Source organism: Callorhinus ursinus, unplaced genomic scaffold (genome assembly GCF_003265705.2).
Source record: "Callorhinus ursinus isolate GAN/ISIS: 27379988/994484 unplaced genomic scaffold, GSC_fseal_2.0 scaffold5, whole genome shotgun sequence".
Lineage (NCBI taxonomy): Eukaryota > Metazoa > Chordata > Mammalia > Carnivora > Otariidae > Callorhinus > Callorhinus ursinus.
In genome coordinates this window covers 32,621,361-32,630,426 of record NW_027397067.1, presented here as the reverse complement: position 1 = coordinate 32,630,426, position 9,066 = coordinate 32,621,361, and the positions used below count along the sequence as shown (strand labels likewise).

The 9,066-nt window shown below is 34.8% G+C and overlaps 1 long non-coding RNA gene across 1 annotated transcript; it reads right to left on the bottom strand.

Annotated features, from left to right (window-relative positions):
* Positions 1-213: 213 nt before the first annotated feature.
* On the bottom strand, positions 214-3,125 carry LOC141372740 (uncharacterized). The gene is made up of 4 exons (XR_012378143.1): positions 3,066-3,125; positions 2,882-2,970; positions 1,330-1,379; positions 214-381 (listed from the first exon to the last, which is right to left on the bottom strand). It is a non-coding gene; the product is annotated as an uncharacterized lncRNA (long non-coding RNA).
* Positions 3,126-9,066: the final 5,941 nt, after the last annotated feature.

The following is a 9,066-nucleotide window of genomic DNA, read 5'->3' as shown; positions in this document are numbered from 1 at the left end:
TGATTAACATAACAATAAAAAAATTCCAGTGGAAATCAGAGTTTCAGATTTGCGGAGAAATGCCGCAAAGTGTGAAAGATGATTACAGGACAATTCTGTTTCTGGTGGAGTAAACTTTAGGTGCAACAGGGATCCAGAAGCAAACACAGAGGAATTAATTGAAGTAATGCTTTTTTTTTTAAAGATTTTATTTATTTGACACAGAGAGACATAGCAAGAGAGGGAACACAAGCAGGGGGAGCGGGAGAGGGAGAAGCAGGCTTCCTGTGGAGCAGGGAGCCCTATGCGGGGCTCGATCTCAGGGCGCTGGGATCGTGACCTGAGCCAGAGGAGCTGGGTCAATATGATTCCAGTGTTTATGCTTTTAATAAAAAGATACTTCTGGAAGTAACAAAGAAGAGCATTGCTACTTTCAAAATAGAATCTCCACTTACTATTAAAAACATAGTATTGATCAGTTAAAGGTCATGCTAGAAATAAAATAGAACACCAGAGCTATATATAAGTATATTCTTGTAATGTATAAGCCAAGTGTAGTTCAACTTCATTTGCTAAGCTCTGATGCAGTTGTGCACAGTTGATCTAATTTTGTCGTTGGTTATAAAGTCAGAATAATTAGATCTGATATTCTGAAGACCACCAGTTCACTTTGGCTATTTAACACTGAGCTCGACATCTGCAGATATTAACTAAACAAATAAACTTTGGCAAAAAGGCAAACTTTCATTTAAGAAATGGGGAAAAAATCCCCTAATATAAGCAACTAGATAATGAATAGACATTTGAAATCTTCTTTGCACATTGGTAAATTACTCCTCCTCAAATCAAATGCTCTTGCTCTATAACGTATAAAATAGATTTTTGAGTGTCAAGTTTTTGCCAGTACCTCATTGTTGAATAATTTTCTAGATTATATGACTCCCGACCCTGGTGTGTGATACACACACACACACACACACACACACACACACACACACATTGACTAACTAACCAGAATCATTTTCTGTTTCTTGTAACCAAATATATTATTATCCTGATCTTAGAAAAAACTTTTCACCTACATGAAAGTAGCAATGGGTCAGATAGAATGACTCATGCCTGGAGGCAAAAATCAATGTTAAAATTGAATGAAATCTTTAATTGAACAATTATTTGTTGAAAACTAAACAGTAGTACATCTCTGATAGAGGCACCAACATGGATTTTTTCTTCCTTTTGTATTCTGATACAGCAGTATCATTCAAGCTACTTTTTTGACAAAATATAAAATTTATAAAAAGTAAGTGTGTGTAATATGTACTTTTTGGTATCTTAGGGACTGTTTCTTACCTGATTCTGAATCTGTTGAACTGATTCAAGAAAAGTTCTTTTGATGAGCTCTGTGGGATAGAGAGCAAATAAAAACCGGAGCTACTGTTCTTTACCCCAGGTAAACATTGTCTTAACATCAGCTAACAACTATCTTAAGAACAGTTGAAGAACATACTCAGCATTAAGGCCTCCCTGCCTAGTGAGATTGTCTCATTACTATGGCAGTTTGAATCTGTGAAAATGGGGGGGGATATCTTATTCTGCCTCTAGAGCCAATGTAATGTAATTAGGGTGATGTGGGATTGTTTAATTGTGAATGTCAAAACACAACAGGATACCTGCAGAACCAGAAAATAAATGTGGGCTGTTTTATTTATAGGCAAAAAAAAAAGGTTAAATGCCACTCAAGATGAAACCAATTATAAAATCTTTTTTTTTCTGGATGTTTATACTAGTAAATTTAATGTAAATTCACATTCCTGTAGGTTTTTCCTCTAGGGAAAACAGAGGAACAGATATCCAATATACTAAATAATGATATTACTTAGCAGAAAGGACCTTTTAAAGAATTTACATGTCTAGTTACTTTGAAATAAAATTTGGAAATGAGGAAAAATTTATTTTTGTCATTTTAATATGTGGAAGAAGTTTTCATTTAAAAGTGATATATTTGAAGAAGAAACAAAAAGCATATATCTTTACCATGGCAGAAGATAAACATTACTCCATCTATATATGCCTGACTTGTTTGCTTGATATTTCATAATTAAAATTAAAATATGTTGTTTAATATATAATACCACATGATAAATACATACCACTTTCACACATTTATTATTACTTTTAAAATTGTTATTACTCTGCTTTATATTAATAAATATAAATGGGTGCATGTTTTAGAAAATGTAATTTAGTAATGCAATTTCTAAATTGAAGTAATAAGCAAAAAAATTAAATCCTACTAATAACATAAGATGCAGGGTGCCTGGGTGGCTCAGTTGTTTAAGTGACTGCCTTCGGCTCAGGTCATGATCCTAGAGTCCCGGGATCGAGTCCCGCATCGGGCTCCCTGCTCAGTGGGGAGGCTGCTTCTCCCTCTGACCCCCTCCCCTCTCATGCTCTCTCTCACTTTCTCTCTTTCTCAAATAAATAAATAAAATCTTTATAAAAAAATAACATAAGATGCAGGGAAATCTTATTTTTTTAAATAATTGAGGTATAATTGACATATAACATTATATTAGTTTCACGTCTACAACATCATGATTTGATATTTGTATGTATTGCAAAATGATCACCATGGTAGGTCTGGTTAACATCCATCACCATATATTGTTATAATTTTTTTCTTGTGATGAGATATTCTAAGAAATCATTTCTAATTTGTAATTTTGCTGTTGAAAGATATATTGAAGACACTGAAGAAAATGCTTCATTCGTACAGAATGAAGATTAAGAGACATGTCTTTCGGGAATTTTCTTACTAAGAATTAGATATGTTAAATACATATAGATTAAATTGCTGAATACTAAGCAGCATAGCCATAAACTTTTAAAGTATAAAGCATACCTATTTCACAAAATGAGTCTGATCCTTGACTCACAAACTGTAGCCTGTTGTGGATCCTTCAGTCAATAATGTGATATGGCCCTGTATTTCTGAAACAAATAACGCAACATATTTTAAGAAAAAAGAAAAAGAAGATAGCAGGAGAGGAAGAATGAAGGGGGGTAAGTCAGAGGGGGAGACGAACCATGAGAGATGATGGACTCTGAAAAACAAACTGAGGGTTCTAGAGGGGAGGAGGGTAGGGGGATGGGTTAGCCTGATGATGGGTATTAAAGAGGGCACATTCTGCATGGAGCACTGGGTGTTCTGAACAAACAATGAATCATGGAACACTACATCAAAAACAAATGATGTAATATATGGTGATTAACATAACAATAAAAATATTTAAAAAATAAGGCTGTAGACAGCTATCATTTACTAATTAATCCACCTACAAATTAATTAGGTATGGTAGGGGGTTGTTAGTTCCCCATTTTACAGATGAGGAAGCAAAGGTAGGAAAGGTTAAGATAACATGCCATAAGCCTCAGTTAATGAAGGCACATTATACTTACTAGTGCCATTCTCTGAATGAGACACCAGACTGAATCGTTAATCCTTTTAATTTTACTGTGCAGTTGTTAGGGGAAAGGTACAATTATCCTTATTTTACCTTTAAGGAGAATGAACTGCTGTCTCATAAATGGTTTGCCCAGGGTATTTGGCAGTATTTAGAATTAGGCTCAACTTTTTATTTCATAAAAGTTATTTTTTGTCTTGTGTCAGCATAATAGACTTTTTGCTAACCAAATTTTAGAATTTAGAAGCAAATGAAAGTGTTTTTGATATCCTGTCCTGATCTCTGACCATTACCTAACACTTTCTTCCAGCAGTTTCTTTTTTTAGCCCCCAAGATTTTATTTATTTATTTTTTAGAGAGAAATAGAGAGGGAGCATGAGTGGGGGGAGGAGCAGAGGGAGAAAGAGAATCCCAAGCAGACTCTACACTCAGCGTAGAGGCTAACATGGGGCTTGATCCCAGGACCCCAAGATAATGACCTGAGCCAAAATCAAGAGTTAGACACTTAACTGACAGAGCCATTCAGGTGCCCCTCCAGTGTTTTCAAAGAATGAATCAATTTTTAAAATAGTACATTAAAAGGATTATTCACCACGACCAAGTGGGATTTATCCCTGGGCTGCAAGGTTGGTTCAACATCCACAAATCAATCAATGTGATACAATACATTAATAAAAGAAAGAACAAGAACCATATGATCCTCTCAACAGATGCAGAAAAAGCATTTGACAAAGTACAGCATTCATTCTTGATCAAAACTCTTCAGCGTATAGGGATAGAGGGTACGTACCTCAATATCATAAAAGCCATCTATGAAAAACGCACAGCGAATATCATTCTCAATGGGGAAAAACTGAGAGCTTTCCCCCTAAGGTCAGGAATGTGGCAGGGATGTCCACTATCGCCACGGCTCTTCAACATAGTGTTAGAAGTCCTAGCCACAGCAATCAGACAACAAAAAGAAATAAAAGGCATCCTAATTGACAAAGAAGAAGTCAAACTCTCACTCTTTGAAGATGCTAGGATACTTTATGTGGAAAACCCAAAAGACTCCACCCCAAAACTGATAGAACTCATACAGGAATTCAGTAAAGTGGTAGGATAGAAAATCAATGCACAGAAATCAGTGGCATTCCTATACACCAACAACAAGACAGAAGAAAGAGAAATTAAGGAGTTGATCCCATTTACAACTGCACCCAAAACCATAAGATACCTAGGAATAAATCTAACCAAAGAGGCAAAGAATCTGTACTCAGAAAACTATAAAATACTCATGAAAGAAATTGAGGAAGACACAAGGAAATGGAAAAACGTTCCATGCTCATGGATTGGAAGAAAAATATCATGAAGATGTCAATGCTACCTAGAGCAATCTACACATTCAATGCAATCCCCATCAAAATACCATCCACTTTTTTCAAAGAAATGGAACAAATAATCCTAAAATTTGTATGGAACCAGAAGAGACCCCGAATAGCCAGAGGAATCCTGAAAAAGAAAAGCAAAGCTGGCGGCATCACCATTCCGGACTTCCAGCTCTATTACAAAGCTGTCATCAACAAGATAGTATGGTACTGGCACAAAAACTGACACGTAGATCAATGGAACAGAATCGAGAGCCCAGAAATGGACCCTCAACTCTATGGTCCACTAATCTTTGACAAAGCAGGAAAGAATGTCCAATGGAAAAAAGACAGTCTCTTCAACAAATGGTGTTGGGAAAATTGGACAGCCACATGCAGAAGAATGAAACTGGACCATTTCCTTACACCACACACAAAAATAGACTCAAAGTGGTTGAAAGACCTCAATGTCTAGATTTGAAATCGAAATCTAAGTGGTGGCAGATTCAGTATCTGGTGGAAACCCACTACCTGGTTCATAGACAGCGATCTTCTCCCTGTGTCCTTCAATGTTGGAAGAGAGAGGGATCTCTCTGAAGCTTCTTTGGAAAGGGCACTAATCTCATTCATGATGACCCCATCTTCACGATCTGATAACTCTCCAAAGCTCCCAACTCCTATTACTGTTACATTGGGGGTTAGGTTTTAATATATGAATTTGGGGGGGATACATACATTCAACCTATATAGCACCAAAGGCAATGAGCATTGGTCTAAGTATTTGAGAAATGTTATGTGCAGCCCGTATGAAGCATTTAAGTTTAACACTGATCTTAATTATACAACTTAACTCTAATACTGATTGCCGATGATGAAAGTTTATTATATATTAATCAAAATATTTTTAAAAGATACAAAATTGCTTTGAATAGCCACATGAATATCTCTTCCCTGATCATTAACTCTAATATTTAGTTCTGTGTCTTTGGGCATTGTTGAGAGTATTTAATCACTAAATATAGAGAATAAATACATGCTTTAGAAAAGGCAATTAATTTATACTTAAAGAACATTAAAGAAAAAAAAAACTTTTCATGCATTAACTGAAACACCAAAATAATAATAAAATCATACATTTTTAGAGCTAGAATAAATTAAGACTTCTTTTTTATTCCTTTTTTTAAAAGAATATTGAACATTTGGAAAATGACTTGTTCAAGACTGCACAATTAGAGCTAGAAATTTGTAGGGTTTCCAAACTTTTAATTGAGTACTTTTTTCAGGTCAAATAAAAGTAAAGTGTAATGAATATAATACCCAGAGAAATTGGATGAGGATTTGTCTTATAAAGCATATGTATTAACTAATTGCTCTGAACTGAAACAAGTTTTAAATCCTCCACATAAGCAGTAGCAGGTCTTCCCTTTCAAAGAGTGAAGCTAATATAATCAGACCAAAAATGTAAATGCCTTTACATTTACCTTCTTTTTCAAATATCTTTACTGTTTTAATCTTTTAAAATTTTTATTTTTACATTTTTTTTAAGTTTTTAATCACCCAGTGCTCATCATGACAAGTGCACCCCTTAATCTCCATCACCAGCTCCACTTATCCACCCACCCATGTCCCCTCTGGTAACAGTTTGTTCTCCATAATTAAGAATCTATTTCTTGCTTTGTCTCTCCCTCGCTCTTTTTTCCATCTTTGCTTATTTGTTTTGTTTATTAAATTCCACATATGAGTGAAATTATATGGTGCTTGTCTTTCTCTGACTTAATTCATTTAGCATGATTCTCTCTAGCTCCATCCATTTCATTGCAAATGGCGAGATTTCATTCTTTTTTATGGCTGAATAATATTCCATTGTATGTATATACCACCTCTTCTTTACCCATTCATTAATCAGTGGACATTTTCATATCTTGGCTATTGTAAATAATGCTGCTATAAACATAGGAATGCATGTATCCCTTTGAATTAGTGTTTTTGTATTCTTTGGGTAAATACCCAGTAGTATGATTGCTGGATTGCAGGGTAGTTCTATTTTTAACTTTTTGGGGAAACTCCATACTGTTTTTCAGAGTGGCTGCACCAGTTTGCATTCCCACCAATAGTGCACAGGGTATCTTTTTTCTCCCCATTCTTGCCAACTCCAGTTGTTTCTTGTGTTGTTGGTTTTAGCCCTTCTGACAGGTGGGAGGTGATACCTCACTGTAGTTTTGATTAGCATTTTCCTGATGGTAAATGATGATGAGCATTTTTTCTTATGTCTGTTGGACATCTTCTTTGGAAGAAATGTCTGTTCATGTCTTCTGCCCTTTTTTAAATTGGATTATTTGTTTTTTGGCTGTTGAATTTTACAAGTTCCTTATATATTTTGGATACTAACTCTTTACTGGATATGTTATTTGCAAATATCTTCTTCAATTCAGAAAGTTGCCTTAGTGCTTTGTTGATCGTTTCCTTTGATGTGCAGAAGCCCTTTATTTTTATGTAGCCTCAATAGTTTATTTTTGCCTTTCTTTCCCTTATGTCAGGGAATCCATCTAGAAAAAAGTTGCTATGGCCAATAGCAGAGAAATTACTGCCTGTACTCTTTTCTAGGCTTTTAATGGTTTCCTGTCTCATATGTAGGTCTTTAATCCATTTTGAATGTATTTTTGTGTGTGGTGTAAGAAAGTGGTCCAGTTTCATTCTTCTGAATGGTGCTGTCCATTTATCCCAACACCATTTTTTGAAGAAAATGTCTTTTTGGACATTCTTTCCTGCTTTGTTGACGATTAATTGACCATATAATGGTGAGTTCATTTCTGGTTTTCTATTCTGTTCTACTCTGACTATTTTTGTGCCAGTACCATACTGTTTTGATTACTGCAACTTTGTAATATAATTTGAAATAAAGAATTGTGATACCTCCATCTTTGCTTTTCTTTTTCAAGATTGCTTTGGCTAGTCAGAGTCTTTTTGTCCCATAGAAATTTTAGGTTTGTTTATTCTATCTCTGTGAAAAATGCTGGTTTTATTTTGATAGGGATGCTTTAGATGTGCAGATTGCTTTGGGTAATATAGACATTTTAACAATATTTGTTCTTCCAATCCATGAGCATGGAACGTTTTTTCACTTCTTTGTGTCATCTCAATTTCTTTCATCAGTCTTTTATTGTTTTGAGAGTACAGGTCTTTCACCTCTTTGGTTAGATTTATTCCTATGTATCTTATTATTTTTGGTGGAATTGTAAATGGGATTATTCATTTCTCTTTCTGCTTTTTCGTTTTTGTTGTATAGAAATGCAACCAATTTCTCTAGATTGATTTTATTTCCTGTGACTTTACTAAATCCATTTATCAGTTCTAGCAGTTTTATTGGTGGAATCTTTTGGGTTTTTTCTCTATATAGTATCATGTAATTTGCAAATAGTGAAAGTTTTACTTCTTCCTTGCTAATTTGAATACATTTTATATCGTTTTGTGGTCTGATTGCTGTGGCTGGGACTTCCAGTACTATGTTGAATAAAAGTGGTGAGAGTGGACATCCTTGTCTTGTTCCTGACTTTAGGAAAAAGGATCTGTTTTTCCCTATTGAGGATAATGTTAGCTGTGGGTTTTTCATAGATGGCCTTTATTATGTTGAGGTGTTTTCCCTCTAAACCTACTTAGTTAAGGGTTTTTATCATGAATGGATGTTGTACTTTGTCAAAAGCTTTTTCTGTGTCTATTGAAATGATCATGTGGTTCTTATCCTTTCTCTTATTGATGTGATATATCATGATGATTGATTTGTGAATATTGAACTACCCTTACAACCCAGGAATAAATCTTACTTGACCATGGTGAATGATTATTTTTAACATATTCTTGGATTTGTTTTGCTAATACTTTGTTGAGGAATTTTGGCATCATCAGAGATATTGGCCTATAGTTCTTTCTCTCTCTCTCTCTCTCTCTCTCTCTCTCTCTCTCTTTATGTGTGTGTGTGTGTGTGTGTGTGTGTGTGTGTGTGTGCTGTCTTTATCTGGTTTTGGTATCAAGGTAATGCTGGCCTGACAGAATGAATTTGAAGTTTTCCTCCCTTTTCTATCTTTTGGGATAGTTTGAGAAGAATACGTATTAATTCCTCTTTGTTTGGTAGCATTTACCAGTGAAGCCATCTGGTCTTGAATTTTGTTTGTTGGAAGTTTTTTTTATTACTGATTCCATTTCTTTGCTAATAATTGGTCTTTTCGGATTTTCTATTTTCGGATACCCTTACCTTTTGCACATGGTAGTGCTATTAAGTA